At 40.8% G+C, this 14,350-nt stretch overlaps 1 protein-coding gene across 2 annotated transcripts in view; it reads left to right on the top strand.

Moving 5' to 3' along the window:
* The first annotated feature begins 1,638 nt into the window (after positions 1 to 1,638).
* The window catches only part of LOC128892564 (uncharacterized protein DDB_G0284459), a 29,152-nt gene continuing 16,440 nt past the window's right edge, over positions 1,639 to 14,350 (top strand). For both annotated transcript variants that reach the window (XM_054153102.1, XM_054153101.1), the window contains exon 1: positions 1,639 to 1,952. The gene's annotated coding sequence lies outside the window, so the exon portion shown is untranslated. The remainder of the gene's footprint in view (positions 1,953 to 14,350) is intronic.

Here is a 14,350-nt window from a genome sequence, read left to right as displayed (position 1 = left end):
CTTTATATGGATCAAAGTTAGCATAATTGGTTGGCGAAAAATATAAATTGCTAACAGTTGTTTGATTCGTATCGAACGAATCGTTTTATTTGATTCAATCGACTGGAAAGTTCACGTGCTGTCGATATGACTCATTCTACAGGAAAAATGTAAAGAAAACGAGAACTGGAGACATCGTCCTTGGGCCTCGAGGAAGAGAAGATTTACCGCGCTTGGAGGATGCGGAGAATTGTGTGGAAACAGTCCAATTCATGGAGAATGTCCAAGATGGAAAACTCCCATCATGGGCATTTACTTTCAATTTACTTATCGATGTTATCGCTCAAGAAGTCTTCGAACGACAGTTGTTGTTGTATGACGGAGAGTCTGAAACTCTAATTAATGATTAATTAGTATACCCGGTCAATTGCAACTGCAATTTGTAATTATAATTGCAACATACGATACAAGATAAAATGACCTATACACTATTTCCTATTTCAAACAATATTCTACCCAGCTTTGGTAAAATCGTATCGAACCCGTTCGATTCGCAGCCTTCCGCTGCCTTCGTTGGTAGCAATGGCTCTATTCGTCGGCAGCGACCCTCGAAGGTAATTTATTGAGCAGCCAAGTCGACTCTCCGCGATAACCAATCGGTTTTTCGTGCACAACTCCGTTCGATTACGCAAGGATCGTCGTGCGAGCGTCACGGAAACCTAAACTTCCTATTTCCAAACAGTCGCAGCTTGCCACCCATGAAAAAGAGGGAGAGAGAGAGGGAGAGAGCGCTCGACGCGCGATCTTTATCGATTAATAAGATCCCCGAGGCGCGATGTTCGAGTTGCGGGGCTCATCACTTTTGTCCTCGTCGATGTCCTTTGTCGCCGGAGTCGCGCGTCCTACTTTCACTTTGTTTCTTCGGATCGATCTTTCGAAAACTTCCAAACGAACCGGGAAGAATTTGTTCGATGGATTTGGTCGCTCGAAAATGGCCGCGAAGATGCGCGGAATCCCCTAAAGGCGGCTCGAGACCTTTGTCGACCGATCGAGATCCAGTCCACCCTTTGTCTCGGCTGCATCCTCTATCGAGGACCAAAACGGAAAAAGTCCTTAGTAAAAGTAAGACGCGATCCAACTGCCCACAGAAATGGCCTTCGAGCGCGTCGCTCGAGTCAAGTTTGAAAGGTGAGATTTACATAGTCCCGACGTAAGTTCTGTCAGTGAGTTAATAAGCATACGAGCAGCTAGACTCGAGTTTATACATTTCGAAAGTAGAGAAAAATGGTATCGAGTCGCATTTGGTTTATTCATAGTGTTAGTCACTCGAAGACGTCAAACTTTGTAAACAATGTAGGTCCTACTTACAGTTACAAAACAATTAGAAGTAAAGGTAAAACGAGATCGAACAGTCCACAGAGAAGTAAAGTCTGAAAGATTTCGCGACGCGTTGCATCGACTCGCGAGGGGCGCGCGCGTCGCGTCGGCTATCAGGTGTCGTCGACGCAGGTGCCTTTCCCTGGATGGGGCCCGTATTTTTTGGCACGGCTACGCCAATGAGTGTGGAGGGGGCCCAAGGCAGGGCGCCTATGGCTGGCCAGACCCCCTCCTCGACCTTATCCTCGCTCGTAGAAAGCTCGACCAGACGACGCTGGTCGGAGCACAACGCTCCTGCTGCTGGCTTTTCCACTTCCATCGCGCAGTCTTGTTGCCGGACCGGACGCGGTCTTGCCCCGAACACACGAGAACGCAGTGATCGTGCTCGACAAATCGAGCGATACGGTTTTCCGAAAGCAACACCCGGTGCCCGTCTATTCGTCGAGTGTGCTTTCTCAGGATCGTTCGCTAACCGAGGAACTCAGTCACCGCGGTGTACAGGTGTGAGAAATTATAATTGCAGTGCGCCTCGATGTGAGGACGGTGCTTTCATGAGGGATTAACGAAGAGGAATCACCCGGAGCTGAGAGAGACAGGTTTGTCATCTATTTCCGTCTACGATTAACCTACCATTTAATCATTTACGAATCGATTTTCCACAAATTTATCGATCAGACATTTCCAGACGTCGGCGAAACAAATATTTGTTTACCGTTAGGGGAGATCGCGATTTCGCTTATCCTCGCTGTCGGTGTACGGGCAACTTACGAGATTACCGTTGGCGAAAGTAGCGTCAATTCGTTCGCTATTTACGCTTTACGCGAGTGTTGGCTTCTCTAAACCAACGAGAGGCCCCGGGACAAAACGCGGACGAAATTTCGATTACTTAAGCGACGACGCTAATAACAGTGTTTTGTCCCGGGACAGAAAACGGGCGCAATCGTCTCGAGCCCGTGGCCAGAATGTCACCGCGTTTTCTTGCGACAATCCGGTCCGCCACGTGAGGTGCTCGGATGGCAGACTTTAAAGTAGTGCCTCGCAGCCCGGTGAAACTCCGCGAAACAATTCGCTACGGCCGATTCAGTCGAAAAAAGAAAATGATTGGAAGCGTAACGCAACGCTCTGGTATTCAGACGAACGAAATTTTCGTAAGAAGAGAAAACAAGGAGAACCGCGACACGACCAGCCCTCGAAACGCTTTTCTCTTGGTCGCCACGATTACTCTTGCACTATGCTACCACGTTAAGCGAATCTGTGACGAGTATGTTGTTTACTCCTTTTCAGCCATCCAAAGTTAGAGATTTTGAAGAATTGAAAAGAAAATCGAAAGTAGGATGTAAGTAATAATAGAAAGACGGAAGAATGAAAGAAAGGATACCAAAGATAACAATCTACGAGCAGGCGTCATCAAACACATAACTAATACCAAAGTACAATTATAATTTTGTTCTCCTCGTAATTAGTTTTCTCAGGCTGGAGTTGGTTGAACCTGTTACAAGTAAGCCAAAAGGTTAGCAAAGTGTAAATAGGCTAAACTGATTATGTAATATTCTAAAGAAAGAACACAAAGTCTCTATTAAAATAGAAAAATATAGAAACAATAATATACATCGACAATCGTAGTTCAGAAGAGAAATGTTGAAAAAACGAATACAAGTATATCTTAATCATAAATGAATCGATTAACAGAAAGCAAATTTAGTAGCCGGAACATTTTATAATAAAAATCAAACTGACGATTGCTAAACAATTGGGAAATTTAACTTGGACATGTTTCTGGCCGCCAGTAGAGCACTGCGAAAAAATAAAGAAGACATCGCGCAACGAATGATACGGGAACGTGATCGTGAAAGGACGATCGAGCGACGCGCGTGCTTCAGAGGATGATAACGGCGCCAGGACTTTCGCTGGCATCCTCTCCTCCTTTCGACGAGACTTTTTTGCACCTTCGGATGACAACGAAAGCGAACTGTTTCTATCTTCGAATTCGCCTTACGCCCAACTTTCCACTCGTCTTTTTTTCCACTCGCGGAGAAAAAAAGAATGCCGACTCCTACGCCTGGCGTACGTTGAGCGGTATTTAATAAGGTGAAAGGAAAAAAATACCGGTAGCACGTTTACCGCGCGGTACCAGGCCCGGTCGTGTCTTTTGTATATCGAGCACCCTTTGGTGTGGCTGGAAAATAATTACGAAGCGGAGTGGTGGAAAACTTAACAGCCGTGGCCACTCGTGAACACGTGAAATTAATATAATATACATGTACGTAGACACGCAATATGTCGAGGCGATCAAGGTGAACGAGGACTCTTGAAGCAATTATTCCAAAAGTATGAAAACGAAAACTCATCGAGTTAACTCTTTGCACTTGGATGTACTCTGGTAAGCCTAATAAACTTTGTCAACGACTTATGCGAACACAAATTTGTCACAAATTTGTATTTCATGTTAATAGCAGTGTTAATAGCAATAATAGGACTCGTTTTGCCGGTAAATTCATATAAATAAGATTTTAATCCGTAAACATTGAGAAAAACAAGATTTTCGATTGGAAAGGACCTGTCGGAAATGAAATTGTCTGTCGATTAGATTTCCAAGAGCAGTTTCGTGGTACCCCCTTGTGCAATTAGGGCGACTAGGCGTGTCGCGAGTCTAACGGGCAGCCCAGCAAATGAAATTCACTTTCAAGCGTATGTACAGTGCGGGACAAAATGATAGCCCACCCAACTTCCTATCTATATTTAGAGATACATGTAAGAATGAACATACAGGTATTTTTGGCATTCTGTATATTGTATAATATATTACATTTTATGTAGACACGGTAGAAATTGATTTCATGGAGCGGTGGGACAAAATGATGGCTTTAACTTGATACACACAGAAAAATGTGAATTTTTGCACAAATTCAATTCATGGAAATCAAATCTCAATCATTTTCTATTTCAGCCGAAAAACGTTTTTAAGGATGGAAAAGAAAAATGATGTTGAAACACAGTAATTCTCGAAGAAATATATTCGAAAAAAATTTCACATTTTACCGAGATGTACAACTTTTGTTGAAAACATTTTTTCAAAAGATCCTATGAACACCTCAAGACTCTATAGGGTGTAAAAACTAAATGCATCCCTACTTTCATGTCTAAATGTAAACAAAAATGTTTGGTTATCATTTTGTCCCGCACTGTACATAGAATCGGTCGCGGAATCCGTCGATCGAAAGTGAACGTGGACGCGTTAGAATGCGATAAGGAGGAAGGAGCGAACGAAAGGGAAACACTGAGAGGGAGGGAACGCCGCGCCGCACCGCGCCGTTCGGTTCGTAGGATCGGCACTGTCGAGGTTACGGAAAACCTACAGGATCGATCGACCAATCGATCGAACGTTCCCGGGGTGGGGTCTATCGATTTCCATAGATCATCGATAAAAATCCAAGGTAAAATTAGCGGCGCGAGTCGAACAACGGCTAAATCGCGCACGCTTCTTTATCGGTGGTGTCGTAAGCCGTGCAACGTGTCGGGCACATTACGTTGCGCGTTATTATATGGGAACGCAAACTATGGGAAGCATAAACTCCCATTTATGGAACGTTTCGAACGATCGAATCCGTGAGAACGGAATTGAGCTGTAAAAGTACGTCAAGCCTAACTCTATTACGCTTGGGATCACTGTTCCTCCTGATTTTCTTCATCCATATTAATGTCTCTAACGCAAAACGGTCTGGGAAGCGGGTTTTCAATTATTTTTGGAAAGTACTTTTATCTTTGCTTGGTACTGGCATGAGAAAAACGATTTTTAAATATTCTACGTAGATAGTTTAAATACAAAGTTGAAATATTTCGTTCTGTTCTTTGATCGAATTTAAACGAGTACACTTAATTCTGTGTTTCAATTAAATCTAAATGAAAATATATCATTTGTCCAAATTTCACTTCTTGTTTAAAGTATTTTATGTAAATTATATTGAGTTTGTTATTCGGAATAGAATTACGTATACAAAATTTCTAAGTTATACTTGCTCTTTGGCACTGGTTCTGGTTGATAATCGTAGGCCTGAAACACGGCCGTTACATATTGCATATATTACTTCCGCACAGGCTGAGTTGACACACGTCCGACCGACATTTTGCCAGATCTTTTCCAATAAACAATATCGCGCTGTGCGTTACGACACGAGAACGCGAGCCTGAGCACGCGGTCTGCTTTCTCCCGCTTTACGTCGACAGAGAAATAAACGAACGACTTGGCCGTAATCGAATGAAGTGGAATAGGCCTAAATAACAATATTGCTACACTCTGGAAAATCTGAATCTCTTACGGAAATGTAACTTACGTGAAGCTGATCACACTGCTCTTTTTCACTGTTGCTAAAAGATGGTTCCGAGGGTGAAAAGAAACCCTTTCAAAGATACTCTGGTTTTTCATGACTTACTTAATATTTCTTAAATAATTAGAAATGTTAGCTATACAATTTTACTGTTCTATAACACTAAGATAAAAAATGTTAGTTGAGGAAAAGTTAACGAAGATCTTTCAATGTAAAAAGTGTGAATTGTAATTTCGAATGAATCCTTGTCATTTCCTTTCTTGGATTTCAATTTCTCACTTTCTAAAACCACGAAAATTGGAAATGTTTAGCAAAGGAAGCCGGACAACTTCCTTTTACAATTTCGTTCAGATGATTAAAATTGACGACGCCGACGGTGCACCGACCTATTCGACCAGATTCCAATCGAGTGAATAATGCGCGACGTACTCGAGGCATAATTGCGACCAGTGGATCGAGTGTTTGATGGCCGCGTAATTGGACAACCACGGAGATGCGTTTCGTCACACACGGTGTCGTCATTTAAATTCATTTTCTTGGACGTCGAATCTCCACCGCCGCTGAAAAGGTTAGCGGTAGTGGTGGGATCAAGTTCAGTATAATACTAGCGAAATAACGATCCTTTCGTAGCCGACGCCGACATCTTTAACTTTTCCTCGTATACGTGGAAATAATGGTACGACATGTGTAAAGAGTTGAGTCTACCGATCGTATTTTAGTTGGAACCGACTTTATTAAATTATGGTTCAGTTTGACTGTGGATCCTTTCAACAATTTCAAGAGGAACAGATGTCCAAGAAAGGCTTTACGATTTTATTTTTTAATTAAACATGTATGGTATGGAGATGGTATGAAGATTATTAGAGAAGATGGTAGGTGAAAACGTGTCGATCGAGCACACTATTCTCCGCCTTAGGATAAAGCGAAATTTGACCATCGTCGCTTTCGAAACGCAAACAAAGTGTGTCAGGCTCTTCTACGGCATACGTGTGAATATTGCGCGATGGCCACTTTCGATGATGTCCGCTCAATCTGCACCGCTGATTGAATTTCAAGCGATCTATTCACCGTAAACAGCTGCAATGGTTCTGCGTGGCCTGTGCAACCGTAATCACTTTGATATTCCAACGATATTACCAATCGAACAGAAACTCTATTTCATATTATTTTTATCCACTGTTCTAACAAACGACGAGCATTTAAAATCACCGTGTAGTTGATCGGGTTACTATGATCACAGAAAAATCATTATTATTCCAGCATTATTATATTATTAAACTCTATTATTAATATATCACTCTATATTGTGAATTAATTCGAGCTAAATACTGTTCTGAATTTCTGTTAATAATTTACCTGAATTTATTCTTCACATATGTAAGAAATAATGAAATTAGAAAGTGTAAAAGGACCAATATTTTAGTTGGTTATTAAAAGAATTATTGGATATTTACTTGGAGAATTAAAACAAACTGAAAATAGATTACAACTTTGTGTTTAAGACGATAATTTCAACGAAAGTAGCGCTTGGGATATCTATTTCCAAAGTCTCGTTAGGCGATAGCCTTGGATTCTTCGGTAACCTGTCCATCTCTATCGTCCACGAGCTCTCCATTTTGATAGTCGGCGTAATTTACGGACTATAACTTACAAAGCAGCAGGAAGCGATCGTAAAATATCTCTCGTAGGTTCTAGACATCGGCCTCGTTATGCTCTCTCGACTAACAATTGTTGCTACCGCAGAGAAAGACGAGACGAGACGAGACATGAGGCGCAGCGACTTCGCCTACCTTGGACGCATTAATTGTGCTAATTATAGGTGCGAGGCTCTCGCTCCCTGTCTTTCGAGGAAGAAATTCATGGAAGACAAACGTCGGTTCAGTTTCCGATTCCATGCCGAGTTTCTTCCCGCGTAATGACGCTAATCACACTTCTCTACCACATTTTAATTGCGCTCGCGTCGATATTTATGTTAACGATACTACATTCCAGGACGATTCCACTTTACTTATGTATAACAGCAGTGCACTATATGGTAGAGCATAACGTTTTTCAATTTTATTCTCGAGTTGAAACATATTAATGTTTACTTTTAAGTGAAGTTTAAAATAAATTCGTAGTTGAAACTCGTAATCATACAAGTATAAAACAATTTGGTAATGAATAATGCTCATCTTAGTTTAGAGAAAGAAAATGACCAATGAGCCAACCATATGGTGCAACTGCCACATTTCCAATGTACTCGACAAACAGCATTTTCGAGTGATGATGCGTCTTTTGTGGTGGCCTCTTATTTAATCAAATTCAAAATGCCAACTTAAATATCAACAGGAGTATACTCGAACGCCGCGGCCGCGGCGCGGGCGTGCCGATGGCATAACGTTCTCTGAAACGACGTCGAAATCGTATTCTGGATGGTCGAACGATTGCTCGCCGAGTGGAAAGCGTGAATCTTTACTGCCACTTTTCTTGTTATTAATATCGTTAATTTCTCTACCTAACGCCCGGCGCAGCGCGGCGTCACGACCGTTTCCTTCGCAGTGAAACCAGCGAGGATCGAGCAAAAAGAGTCGAAACCAACGATGACTGGTAATCGCGACGCTCGGGAGCCACATTATTTGTCATAAGCTTGCACAATGTGCCGATAAAACGACAGGAACGGCACTTTACGGTCGAATAAATTTTATTCACGGTGGCGGCGAGTGAAATCATTTATTCCCAAGCCGGTTCCCGTCATCGCAACAGGCAAAACACGGCCCGACTCCGTTCCAGAAAAATTCGTAGTTTATCGATTAATGCAGAGTTCGATCGATCGGTCGATTCGTAGCGGAACGTACGAGAGCGGCAGTGCTGGCGAATTTAGAAATCAACTGTTGATGATCGCCGCCTGGGGTCGCCTCCGAGAACGATTACAGTCGAGAAACGAAACGAGCGATTATGTAACGTGGTCGCTCTTACCGAACACAGGGGGTCTATCGTGTTCGTCGATGGATTCTAGAGAGATTAGAATGAACATTAGAAGCACTGACGATCAACGCATATACATATATAAAGAATGTTGCAACAGGAGAGACTTTAGGAACGATTTGATTTCTTAAAAAGTTCAAGTATCCATTACGACTATGCTGATGGAAGAATTTTAAATCTTAATCCTAATACAGTGCGCATTGATGGGCATATGCATCAACCGGATTTTTCTTTGATATTTTATTTCACAAGAGCGTAAACGACAACTCACGCGCCGTTCCTAACGGAAATAATACATCTACGTTATAAAAAGGTCACAGGACCATCGAAGATAATCTCTGGTGAAGGACTCAGCTGATTTCTCAGCCCTCGAGGTCTGTTTTCAGAGAAAAGACGCAGGTCTGCTTTAGCCCAATTTCGAAGGATTGCGACAACCTCGCCGCACACCTTGACAAAGTCGAACGTTACTCGCGTTCCATATTCTTTGAGCGAGTGCCGCGCACACGTTCGACTGCACAATCGGACACTTTCTACATACCGAGTGGCAATCCTTCTGTTAAACGGCGCAAAGATTAACGATGTAAAGGAAAACCGCATTCGCGGTCTGACCTCCCTATACCTATGGTTGCGGCCGATCGAAATAAATACCCTGGAAATGATTTCAAAACGAGCGCTATTAATCGGTGCGTATTTGAATCGCGATACTAAACGCGCCAAACGGGATCGAACTGCTTCTCAAAACGAGGAACAACGTGGAATCGCGTGGAAGCAATCTACTATGCGAAATTACGAACGAATGCGTGGACTGTGGAGTGCTTAATGGAATAACAAGTCCTAACTTTACTGTGTTGGCAGTGATCGTTCTTGAGATTTCCAGACCATTTAAAATTTCTATCCAGATAGAAAAATATTAAATATGTAAACAGTTCTCGCGGTTGTTTAATAAGAAATTCGTGATACGGAAGTAAATGAATCTCAACGGTGTATTTTCTGCGGTGTCTGACCAGATTCGTCTCGATCTACTCTGGCGAATGGATGGAGAGTGGGTCTAACAGAATGACAAATCGAGATTCATTTCGATAAAAATAGATTAAATATTTAAATTGTTATTATGATTATTTAGTAGAAAATTTTATATTTCAGATACATATACATTTACAACTTTTTACATAATATTTTCACTTACGCATTTATTTTCTCATAGCTGCAAGAGCAAACGAAACAATACAAACAATTGTCGACTGATTATTAGCGATGTTATTAAATTCTGTACGACACCGAACCTTTATATTGAATATTTGAAAAATTGTGATCCAATTGTTTACTAGAGCCAGCTTATTCAAATAATATTCTGTACGGTACATCGCGAATGGAACGTGTCTCTAACGAGTTGCAGCCAAGTAGAGACACGTCGACGCGGAATGTGCATTACGGCGATGCTCGGCTTGATGAGACACTTTCTACGGTTGACGCGGTAATCCTTCGAACGATGAACGCGAAACACGAATTGCATCTGTCGCTTAGAACGAATACACCTTCGAGGAAAGTTCAGGTTTGCAGACCTCTAATGCATACTAATGCTTTTCACGAAGGTACTCCGTTTTCTCGAACAGCTGAGTATGTTAAAAATATTGCCAGAGATGCAAATTCTTTCGAAATTTACATAAAACTATGTATAGGATTTTTAAAATAGTAGTGTGTTATTTTAGCAATCTCGCTTTATTGCGTTAATAACGTTACTATTTCTTTTATATTTAACATTATATTTTATATTGAATAATTCCTCATTTAATAATTTATTGCTTTTAAATACAGTAGTAAGCAGTACCTTGGTCATATATGAAGCCAGATTATTTATTGTTTGTAACTAAGAGGTTTGGTAGCAAAATGTTGGACTGAAAGTAAGACGAACTCATGCTGGAAAACTACTCGATTTTCCAATACATTCCAATCTAGATAAAACGTACTAATAATAACGAATAAAAGCTTAACAGATTATAATGCATCATTTGTTCGATAAAAATTGCAATCTAAATTATAAAATTAAATTAAATTTCACGTTGAATAAATAATAGCCTATGTAAACACATGTCCACTACAATAAAGGTTCTATTCATTATCTAATATATGAATAGAAGTATTAGAAATCTGCTCCTTTCTGCTTGTAAACTCTGTACCCTCTGTATCCTCTGTATCCTCTGTACCCTATCGTTCTTCGGTATCTTGCATAGGAGACATCAACTAGTTTCATCTCTTATCTCCTAGTCTAAAGGCACTTGATTCGTCACCAAGTTTTCAACCAAGACGTAACAAGCCGGACGTAACAATACCCCGAAACGCGGATAAAAGAAACATCACACAGTCGTGTGAAGATGTACGCGATTTTCCCTCGTTTTATTCACGTATCGTGCAAAATCGTTGGATAACACAGTCACCCTAGAATGAAATCTATACAACATTATGTAAATATTTTTATAAAGTTAATTTATCGCATGTGCTATCATTGTGTCGTTAGAAATACTGTGTAAAATATCTCACGCTTATCGTGTGAATTTTTTTTCACCGACAGATATAAACAATCTGTTTTATGGATATCTTGAAAACTAATGGATTTGCTGAGAAAATAGTTGACAATAAAAATAGAGATTAAGAAATTTCTTAAAAAAATATTTTATACATTTTGCTTCTACAGTGAATAGTTTACAAGTAACATCACGTGAGAACGTCTGAACATTGGTTTGCAAGAATATCGATATATATATATAAAATTGAAATTGATGCTTGTGAGTTGAAAAGTCAAAGAAAAAGTGTAACCAACGCGTACAAAGTACATAGTTGAAGAGAAAACCCTACAGTACCATTCGTATGAAATTTGAAACCATTTTAAACTCTATTTTGGGAACCAATTGCAACAGATAAACTGTTTCATCTTCGTGCACCCATGATTTAACATAGAATAGAGTAGTTCCTGTTTACTATTCGAAATAATATTTTACATAGCTCCGACTCCAATAAGGTTACCTAACGATAATCTGACTCCACGAGATTAGCTGCGGAAAATTCTACTCCCGCGAGAAAGTAAATAACCTCGCTGCTGGGAAAAACGCCTCTACGGGAATGTCTGATCGTGACGATCGGAATCTACTTCGGCCGGAGAGATAAGCGCGTGGCTGACTTGCATCAGCATTTTCTACTGTCAATCGAGACGACCGATTCGCGTTTCCGGTGAACGCAAGCTTTGTTCGATAGGTGAACGCAACGAGATCGGCGATCAGCCAATTCTCACGTTCCAATTCTAACTAATTGTTGGTCAAATATGGACGAAAACAGGTGGCGAAACAGATCGCCGAGAAAAACGAAGGTAGAAGGAAAATTAATATTTTTTTTGGGGATTACTACTAGTTATGATTGTAAATGCTTTTGGAAAAGGGACTTTACGATTGATTTTTTCTTTATACAGATTTATTTAAAATTGCTTCAACAACTGAGATCTTTCGCGACTACTAGAAATTACAAACTTTCATACAGATACATATATTCAATTTGTTCTATTCTAAATGAAAATTGATACAAGTATTTATGTGTCTATCGCAACTATACTGACAGGTGCAATTTATTATTGAACCACATGCCTTGAAAATCCTTTAATAATAAATATAGCAAAATTGCTACATTATGTGTCTACTGTAACTAGTCGTGTAATTATCGATTCATCTGTCGCCAACATTACGATTGAGTTTCATGAGCGACTTGTAACTACTAATCTCGTTTCAAGTAATTTCGAAATCGACATGTATTCAAGTATTGGTTACAGAAAGCAACGCTTAAAAACACGTCGTGCGTGCTTGTATTTTTTAAAAACAGACATGAACAACTTTCATAATGAGAGGCTCGTTTATTCAAAACTGCAACGTCGATACGAAGAAATACGAGGAAATGAAAGCTCGCTACGCTAGCCTGTTCTGCATTTGAAGGCTATCGGGTTTTGCAACTACGCCTCCGGTTCACTGCCGACGCGACGTGAAAAATCGTAAACAGTCTCGTCGAAGGAAAACAACGGAAAGCTATTAATTTTGGTGAAATAATTTCAATTTTTTCCACTGCTCCAAACACTGATGGTTAATATAAAGTAATTGTAGCCATCAGTTGCTCTGAAAAACATGGTTTACTACAGTGAAATAATAAAATTCAATCTAGCTAGAAAATTTGCATAAATTCCAACCTGAGAAGCTTGAAGCTATGCATTTTCGAACCATGATACAATTAAGAGATCGAATCTATCGAGCAACTGGTCGTGCCAGCGTCTCTTCCGGTGACCTTTAGCGCGCTCAGGATGACCGTTATGTGTGTCGTAACGTAACGTAATTTACCGTAAGGTAACGTTACGAGTGTCGCGTTCCGTGAACGACTCGATATAAAAAGGGGAATCCTCCATTGGAGAAAACATCTCCGATCGTCGTTGCGAAGGCGGCATACCGCTACGCGGCTAATTTATTCCAATGGAAAATGGCTATGACATTCGCACGATTCGCCGAGCTATTCCAACAACGATCGAATTTTACGACGCTTTTGGTGACAGAGATGCGTTAACGGTTAAACGTTACAGCGCGACCGTTGCGCGACGCGATATTTTAGCAATCATTTAGCCGGACAAGATTGGTGTAGTTGCTGAATACTAGCCTCCCGTTAGTTTCACGGACTTTTCTCCGCAGGGAAAATGTAATCGTGCGTGAATCTTACATCTGTCCGATCATATTCTTTTATTTCAAATAAAATCTCTCCAAGTCTGGAACAAACGTACAGTTTATATCCAGTTGCTGGAGTCGCTCGGTACATGTTTTGCCAGATCGAAATCGTTATCCAAGTCCAATTGTGTTCGCTTAGATCGCTATAATAGCACGCTGCGCGATGTTTCCGGATGGAACGAAGACGCCGGAATTTCCCAGCGCGTCTGAGAACTCGCGCGCTCGTTGTGACACGAGCGAGGAAAGCATTAACGAAACTTGTGTAACGCGAACGGCACGATTCCCCCTAGACTCTAAAGTCCTCCAGCCGTTTTTCTCGTTGCTTTTACGCGATCGCGAGCCGTCTGCGAACTGGAGCGCGATACGGCACGGCGTTTAATTAACGCGAAAATATGCCTCGGACCGAGAACGATCGAGCAGAGTGGTCTACATTTTTGAGCGGAAACCGAGACGACGCGTAGAAAATTCCCCCCTATCGATACATCGAAACAATCTTGAGATCTCTTGAGAATACGTAATATTAAATAAATTTGAAATTCTTAGTGAGCCCACAGCAATTACCATTTCCATGTTCTTGGAACTCTGGAACTTCCAAGACCATCATGTTTAAATTTAAAAAAGAAATAATACTTATTAAATTAACCATCGTAGTTAACCATACAAGTTAACCATTTTACCACGTACCTTACATAGTCCTAGTGTTAAGAAAACTAGGCAGTTGTATTACTTCAAAGTAAATTTACGAATATCTATACGAATTAATTTCAACGAAGTGGGTGCAAGTATGGACTTTCCTTTCCTTTTACACGACTATTTGACTATAGTCTTTTCAGGATAATTAGTTTAAACCTTCGAGAAAATCCTGTTCCCTTAACGAGAGTACGCTCGAAAAACTGTGTAAATTAGACGCAGAGAGAGAGAGAGAGAGAGAGAGAGAGAGAGAGAGAGAGAGAGAGA

The sequence above is a fragment of the Hylaeus anthracinus genome, unplaced genomic scaffold (genome assembly GCF_026225885.1).
Source record: "Hylaeus anthracinus isolate JK02 unplaced genomic scaffold, UHH_iyHylAnth1.0_haploid 12002, whole genome shotgun sequence".
NCBI classification, from domain to species: Eukaryota; Metazoa; Arthropoda; class Insecta; order Hymenoptera; family Colletidae; genus Hylaeus; species Hylaeus anthracinus.
This window is presented reverse-complemented; position numbering and strand designations above follow the sequence as displayed.